The sequence below is a fragment of the Ornithorhynchus anatinus genome, chromosome 1 (assembly GCF_004115215.2).
Source record: "Ornithorhynchus anatinus isolate Pmale09 chromosome 1, mOrnAna1.pri.v4, whole genome shotgun sequence".
In the NCBI taxonomy this organism is placed as follows: Eukaryota; Metazoa; Chordata; class Mammalia; order Monotremata; family Ornithorhynchidae; genus Ornithorhynchus; species Ornithorhynchus anatinus.
The window spans coordinates 32,100,612-32,109,427 of record NC_041728.1 but is presented as its reverse complement, the minus strand read 5'-3'; positions in this window follow the sequence as shown (position 1 = coordinate 32,109,427).

Sequence of the window (8,816 nt, the reverse complement as noted above, 5' to 3'; positions counted from 1 at the left end):
GCGGTAAGGTGTTGCGGGAATCCACAACTGTGCTCAAAGCGGGAAAGCCTCGAGACGGCCCATGAGACGCAGGAGCCAAACGGGCCACGGAGCGAGAGCGCCTTTGGAGGGTGCCTTGAAGAGCCCAGAACAGAGACTCGGTGGGCTGTCCTTTAGCGTTTCTTTTCTAATGGCATTGGTTAAGCATCTGCTGTGTGCTGGGCGCTGGACTGACTCCTGGGAGTAGTCCCTGTCCCTCATAACAATAATAATAATATAATAATTGTGGCATTTGTTAAGCACTTATGTGCCTGGTGCTGCACTAAGCGCTGGGGTGGATCCAAGCAAATCAGGTAGGGCTCACAGCATGGCCTAGAGGCAAGAACATGGGCTTGGGAGTTGGAGGACGAGGGTTCTCATCCCCCTCTGCCACTTGTCTGCTGTGTGACCTTGAGCAAGTCACTTCACTTCTCTGGGCCTCAGCTACTCCAACTGTAAAACGGGGATTAAGACTGTGAGCCCTGCGTGGGACCACCTGATTACCTTGTATCTACCCCGATGTTCAGAAGAGTGCCTGGCACATAGTAAGCGCTTAAAAAATGCCATAATTATTATTAGTAATACTCATTTTACAGATGTAATTGAGGCACAGACATGTGAAGTGCCTTGCCCAAGGTCACACAGCAGATAAACGGCAAAGCAGGGATTAGAATCCCAGACCCGGGCTCTTTCCACTAGGCCACCCGCCTTCTCAGGCTTCCCCTGAACTGCATCTAAGTAGGGGATTGACAGCCCTTTTCAGCCTCCGACGAGTTTGTAATCTCCCTAGCGCAGGGACCGCGTCTACCAACTCAGATATTGTACTCTCCCAAGTCCTCCGTATGGTGGCCAGAAGCAACTTGTACGAAGAAACGTTGATGGATGCCCCAGAAAGGGAAAAAATAGTTGACATTTCAGGACTGTTGGGGCTGAAGCTCCCCATCCGGCATTATCCCAGAGACAGCTCTGACAGGCTGGTGCTTGAAAGACTGCCCGTTGCGGGCGGGGATCGTCCCTCTTTTATTGCTCTATTGGACTTGCCAAGTGCTTAGTACAGTGTTCTGCACACAGTAAGCATTCAATAGATACGATCGAACGAATGAATGAGAAACTTGTAGGGGTGACTGCGGCCAGGAACTGTGCTCCGACTGATAGGGGTTACTGTAATATGAAGCTTGAAGGTTTCCCATGTATCAGTCAGTCAATCAATCATTTTTATTGGGCACCTACTGTTCTAACGCTTGGACTTCATTTGTTCGTAGAGAAGATGCAGATTAGGGCCGGGCACATCATCGAACTTTAAAATCATGTGGCTTAAGGAAATGAGATCCCATCTGAATCAGATAACTCCTTAACCGTTTATTGAGAAATCAGGATTGGAGTACTGTTCCTTTGGATCTAAGAAGTTGAGTAGTTAGGTGTTAGGTTGTGGAGTATAATGGGCTTCGGAAATGCTACGACGGCGTCCTATCAGTCAAAATCATTGAGTGGCTACCGTGAGCGGAGCAGTGTACTGACTGAGACTCAGTAGACCGTAAACTCGTGTGGGCAGGGATCACAGTGACCAACTATTGTACTTTCCCCAAGTGCTTAGTTCAGAGCTCTGCTCACAGTAACTGCTCAATCAAACCCAGTGATTGAGAGTAAAATACTTAGTAGGCAAGGAATTTACAATAGGGGGGAGACACTAAAAGAAATTACAGACTGGTGGAAGAAAATGTATTTGATGTACCTAAATGCTGGTCGAGGTGGTGGAGGATGGGAGCGTGAGAGCTAAATAGAAGTGAGGAAATGCCAAAGTGGCACCTGGGCAGGGGGGACTAAGCAGGGGAGATTAGAAACTAAAGGGGGGAAGGCCTCCCAGAAGTGATGGGGTCACCTGGCAATACACATAACCTGAGGATGCAGGCCTGACCCTGGGTTTTAACTGCCCCAGGGATGCAACATGCTTACCCCACCAAAAGCCCTGCCATACCGATGTCCCAGTTGGGCACAAAAGATGATAATAGTGGTCTTGGTTAAGTGCTTATGTGTCAAACACTGAACTAAGTGCCAGGGTGGAGACAAGGACTCAGTTGGACCCATTCCCAGTCTCACAGGGGATTGGCGGTCTAAGTAGGGAGAACAGGAATTGAATCCCAATTATACAGGTGAGAAAACGAAGGTATAGAGAGGTTAAGTGACTTGTTCAAGGTCCCACAGCAGGCAAGGGGTGAAGCCGGGATTAGGACCACGGTCCTCTGACTTCCGGGCCCCCGCTCTTTCCACTAGACCACCCTGCTTAGAGACTAAGCTCGTTACGGGGAGGGAACGTGTCTGCTGACACTGTCGTACTCTCCCAAGCGCTCACTACAGTGCTCTGCGCAAAGTAAGTGCTCGGTAAATACCAATGATTGATATATACGCTGCTTCTCTTATCTACGATTGAGTAGATTCTTCCCTGCTCCAGACCCCGTGCCTGGGCCGAGACCGAGCGATCAACAATAAAAGAATGAATCTTGGAGGAAGCTCCCTGCCTGTTGGGTCCGATCCTCAAGGTGCTCAAGAAGTCCCCTAACAGATGACTAAAAGAAGGTGCCGAACTGGGGAGGCACTTAATTTAGGATTGGGTGATGCCATCGGCAATGAATCTTTCAGAGGACTCGTCCAACCAGGCCTAGGGGGGAGAACATGGGTCTGGGGGTCAGAGGATTTGAGTTCTAATCCTGGTTCCACTTCCTGTCTGCTCTGGGACCTTGAGCATGGCAGGTAACTTCTCGGGGCCTCAGTTGCCTCAACTGATAAATGCAGATTAAATCCTCCTCCCTCCAATTTATACTCTGAGCCCCGTGCAGGGATAGGGACTGTGCCCAACCTGATTATCTTGTATCTACCCCAGTGCATAGTAGGGTGCCTAGCATGTAATAAGCACCTAAAAAATACCATTAAAAATATCTAATAATAATAATGATGGTATTTGTTGAGGCACCGGGGTAGATACAAGCTAATCAGGTTGTCCCTTGTGGGGCTCACAGTCTTCATCCCCATTTTACACATGAGGTAACTGAGGCACAGAGAAGTGAAGTGACTAGCCCAAGGTCACACAGCAGATCTAATCCATCCTCGCAAGATGTCAAAACAGGTGAAGAAGTTATAGTCGCCAACTGAAGTTGGAGGGAATAATAATATTGGTATTTGTTAAGCGCTTACTATGTGCCGAGCACTGTTCTAAGCGCTGGGGTAGACACAGGGGAATCAGGTTGTCCCACGTGGGGCTCACAGTCTTAATCCCCATTTTACAGATGAGGGAACTGAGGCACAGAGAAGTTAAGTGACTTGCCCACAGTCACACAGCTGACAAGTGGCAGAGCTGGGATTCGAACTCATGAGTCCTGACTCCAAAGCCCGTGCACTTTCCACTGAGCCACGCTGCTTCTCACTGAGCCACGCTGCTTCTCAAGAAGAAGACGTGTGTCAGTTTTCAAGAAAGTGAATGAATTTAGCAGAATGATCGAAGAAGCCCCTGATGGAGAAAGAGATTCAAAGGTGAACCGAGGTGTTCAGGAGGTGTTAGCCTGCCTGCAGGCTAGATCCGTTAAGAAGAAAATTAATTCTATTCGAAGGTTGTGTGGTCACCCCTGTGTCAGGGGAACTAGCTTGAACTTCTGTGGGCTCATGCAGCGATTCATGATCGAACTACAGTTCCTCATTTAATTAGTGTGGAGATAATAATAATAATGTTGGTAGTTGTTAAGCACTTACTATGTGCCAAGCATCGTTCTAAGCGCTGGAATAGATACTGTGTGACTGTGGGCAAGTCACTTAACTTCTCTGTGCCTCAGTTCCCTCATCTGTAAAATGGGGATTAAGACTGTGAGCCCCACGTGGGACAACCTGATTTCCCTATGTCTACCCCAGCGCTTAGAACAGTGCTCGGCACATAGTAAGCGCTTAACAAATACCAACATTATTATTATACAAGGTAATCAGGTCGGCCCACGCCAGGTTCAGTCTGCATCCCCCATTTTACAGATGCGGTAGGCCCAGAGAAGTGAAGCGACTTGCCCAAGATCACACAGCAGACAAGTGGTGGAGCTGGGATTTGAACCCACGTCCTCTGACTCCCAAACCCGGGGTTTTCCACTAAGCCATCTTCTCAACGTGGGATGCTATGCTCTGTTATGCTTTAAATTGCTTTAACAGAGGTTAGGTGTTGTAGTGCTGTTTACTCTTGCAGTATGCAACACAGAGGAATTTGATACTTTTCTAGAAGTTCTGGAACAGATCTCAATTGATAATATGCAAGCCTGTGGAACAGTGTACCTCAGGATCCAGCCATATTTTCAAGGAGCATAAACCTCGCCATATCATGGGCTATGTCTGCTAGGAAATACGCTGGATGGACAATCCAGTGGGAGCAAGAATCATCACAAGACTCAGGCACTGAGGGAAGTAGGAAGCCGTGATGAATTGCACTCTCCCCATCTCTGCTCCCCGCCCTGATTGCCATCCACAACCATTCCCTTTCCAATGGCTTCTTTCCCACTGCTTTCAAACAAGTCCCCTCGTCCCCATGACTGTCTCCAGTTACCTCCCCATCTCTCTCCTCTCAACACTTCCTGAGCGAGTTGTCTACACCTGTTGCCTCCAGTTCCTCTCCTCCAATATTCTCCCTTCGATCCCCCTCCGATCTGGCTTCCACCCTCTTCATTCCACAGACACCACCCTCTCTAAGGTCACCAGTCATCTCCTTGCCAAATCCAATGGCCTCCACTCCATCCTAATCCTCCTCGACCTCTCCGTTGCCTTTAGATGTGTTTCCCACCCCTTTCTCCTGGAAACATCATCTGAACTTGGCTTCACCGACACCGTCCTCTCTTACCTCTCTGGCTGCTCCTTCTCACTCTCGCAGCCTCCTCTGCCTCCCACCCTCTAATTGTGGGAGGCGCCCAAAAGCTCAGTTCTAGGTCCCCTTCCATTCTCCAACTACACCCAGTCCCTTAGAGAACTCATCTGCTCCCATGACCCTGACCTCTCTCTTCTGCAGTCTCGCATTTCCTCCTGCCTTCGGGACATCGCTACTTGGATGTCCTCCCATCACCTCAAGCTTAACATGTCCAAAACAACTCATCTTCCCTCCCAAACCCTGTCCTCCCCATGTCTTTCCTGGCACTGTAGACAGCACCACTAACCTCCCTGTCTCCCAAGCCCATAAGCTTGGGATGATCTTTGACTCCTCTCCGTCATTCAACTCAACTCCAAGTCATCACCAAGTCCTGTCCGCCCCCCCTTCCCTTCATCGCTGAAATCCACCCTTTCCTCTCCACCCAAACTTCTACCACGGTAATCCAGTCATTTATTCATCCTGGCTGGATTACTGCATCAGCCTCCTTGCTGATTTCCCAGCCTCCTGTTTCTTCCCCACTCCAGTCCATATTTCACTCTGCTGCCCGGATCATTTTTCTACAAAAACGCTCAGGACACGTCACCCCGCTCCTCAAAAAACTCCAGCGGTTGCCCATCCAGCTCCCCAGCAAACATAAGCTCCTCACCATTGGTTTTAAAGCAGTCCACCACCTTGCCCTCTCCTACCACACCTCACTTCTCTCCTTCTACAACCCAGCCCGCACACTTCACTCCTCTCGTGCTAACCTTCTCACTATGCCTCAGTCTCTCCTATCTCGCTGCCGACCCCTAGCTCGCATCCTGCCTCTGGCCCGGAATGCCCTCCCTCCTCAAATCCGACAGACAGTGACTCTCCCTTGCTTCAAAGCCTTATTGAAGGCACATCTCCTCCAAGAGGCCTTCCCAAACTAAGCCCCACTTTTCCTCACCTCGCAATCCCTTCTGCATCGCCCTGATTCGCTCCCTTTGCTCTTCCCCCGACTTCCATTCCTGCAGCATTTATGTACGTATCTGTAATTTTATTTATTCGTATTGATGTCTATCACCCTCCTCTCTAGACTATAAGCTCATTGTGGACAGGGAATGTGACTATTGTGTACTCCCCCAAGCACTTAGTAAAGTGTTCTGCACACAGTGAGCGCTCAATAAATACAATTGAATGAACGAATGAATCCTCAACTCATGTCTCATTTAACCCACATATTCATTCTGCCACTGAATCCTGCCAGTTCCACTTTCATAATGTCACTAAAATCTGTCCTTCCCCCTGCATCCAAACTGCTATTATACTTAGCAAGCACTTATCCTGCCTTGATTACTGCATCAGCCTCCTCGCTGACCTCCTTGCCTCCTCACTCTCCCCACTCAGTCCATACTTCACTTTCCTGCTTGGCTCATTTTTCTGAAGAACATTCAGTCCATGCCTCTCCAATGCCCAAGAACCCCCAGTGTTTGCCCACCCACTTCAGCATCAAACAGAAACTCCTTTCCTTTGGCTGTAAAGCACTCAATCAGCTCGCCCCCTCCTATCTCAGCTCACTGATTTCCTAGTACAACCTAGCTCACACATTTTGCTCCCCTAATGCCAATCTACTTACTGTACCTTGATCTCGTCTATCTCACCGTCGACCCCTTGCCTATGTCCCCTCACCTGGAACACCCTCCTCTTTCAAATATGACAGACCACTACACTCCTCACCTTCAAACCTCATTAAAATCGCATCTACTCCAAGAGGCCTTCCCTGTCTAAGCCCTCATCTCCCCACTCTCCCGTCTACGCACTTGAATCTGTACCTTTTATGCATTTGATGATCACCTTATGTACCTATGTGTAGTTTATTTTAATATCTGTCTCCCGCTCTAGACTGTAAGTTCCTTGTGGGCAGGGAATGTGTCTGCCAACTCTGTCATACTTAATATAATGCTCAGCACACAGTAAGCACTCAATAAATACCACTGATTGACTGATTATAAGCTAGTGGTGACCTTCTCCAAGAGAGAAACAAAACACTTGTGTTTTTCTTTTTGGGGTAAATGGCATTTACTGAACAGTTACTGTGTGCAGAGGACTGTACTGAACGCTTGGGAGAGTACACCGCAATAGAGTTGATAGACACAATTCCTTCCAACAAGGAGTTTACAGTCGCCCCCCTGCAAAATGCTGAGAGACAAAGCTGCTGCTGAACCCCCGGGTGGCATGTCAAAGCCTCCAAAGGAGTGGGCTGACCAACAGGAAGAATAAGAACGAGGGAGAACCGGGCTTCCTGGAGAACAGAGCCAAAGTGACCAAAGGAGTTTGGCTCTGGTTCATCTGGGGAGGAAGCGGGCCGACGGGAACTGCAAGATGGGTTAGGAAGTCTTGAAAGTTTTGAAACTGGAAGGTGGGAGTGAAGGCAGAAAGCAAAATCAAGGCAAAAGTTCCAGGCTCGTGCATGGCCCCGATGAGCCGGCGGTCGGCCTGGGGGGAGGGGGTGTCCATCAGCGGAGACCTTTGTGACCGGACTAAGTTCTGGGCGGTGCTGGAGGTTGGTAGGGCTGCCCAAACCCTACTACGCACCTCACTTCCCCCTTCGTTTCTAGGGAGCGGAGCTACAGTCCTCAGTCCACTGTGGGTCAGGAAAAGCCCAGCTAGCCCAGGAGGCTGCAATTTGCACGCTGAAGAGCCTGATAAAATGAAACCTTTGAGCAGCTGGTGTGCAAAGAGCCAATCGCCTGATAGAAACCGGAAGGTGGGGGAGGTGGATAGAGAGAGGAAAAAATAGAAAGTGATAGAGGAAGAGAGAAAAAGAAAGCGAAAGAAATGGATTTGGTTTCATCTGGGGAGGGGCAAGGGGGGAAGCCAGAGAGGTAAGGCACCATGCCTGCTGATGTCACCTCTTACTCACCCCCCCCCGCCAGCCTGGTCTTCCTCCTCCTCCTCCTCCTCCTCCTCCTGTGCCATCACCGCCCTTCTGGTCCTGGCTCGCCCCAGGGGCAGGGGTTTGAGTGTTTTCCTCCTGTCTCCTACCTAGAGTGCAGCTGGCCCCAACTATCTCACCCCATCAACACCCAGGCCTGGATCACCTCGCCAGCTCGCTTCGCCCTTTCCCGTGCCCACGGCGTGGAGTGCTGAGTATAGAAATCCAGGCCCCGGTGGACTTCTGCCACTGAACATTCACATTCATGTTCGTTCCAGTTCTGCCCTCTCTTGCCCTCAGCAAAAAGACTTCTGATTTCCGAGCCCATTGCCTCCTCCAGTTATACCAGACCTGGAATTCCCTCCCTGATCCTCCAGTGCCCTCGCCTTGCTCCTCTCTCAGCCCGATGGCTTCTCCAATAACTTTGTTGGCCAAATTGAAACTATCAGGCATGAGCTTCCCAAAGTGTCTCCCTCACTTCCCCACTGCCCTTCCCCCATTACGCCCACTGTCTCATCCCTCCCCATCATCTCTAGGATCTCCTGCCCGCTTTCAAAAATCTACCCGTCGAGCGGTGCCATCCGTTTGTTCCCACCCATCTTCTCTACCTCCATCTTCATCCATTCAGTCTCCGATAGCTCCTTTCAAACCCTGTCCAATTCTCCCTCATACATTTAAAAAAGGTCTGCTCTGGAGTCCACTACATCCTCCCATAATTGCCCCATAGGTGCTGGGGTAGATATGAGATAATCGGGTTGGACACAGTCCCTGCCGAACACAGAGATCACAATCTAAGAAGGAGAGAGAACAGGTATTAAATCCCCATTTTACAGGTGGGGAAACTGAGGCCCAGAGCAGGCGTGACTTGGCCTAGGTCTCATAGCAGATGGGGCGGAGCTGGGATTAAAATGCTGGTCCTCTGCCTCACAGGCCTACATATTTTCTTCCGGGCCATGCTGCTTTCCCATCTCCCTGTTTCCACATCTCCCTGATCCCATTTCTGTCCCAACTCCTCAC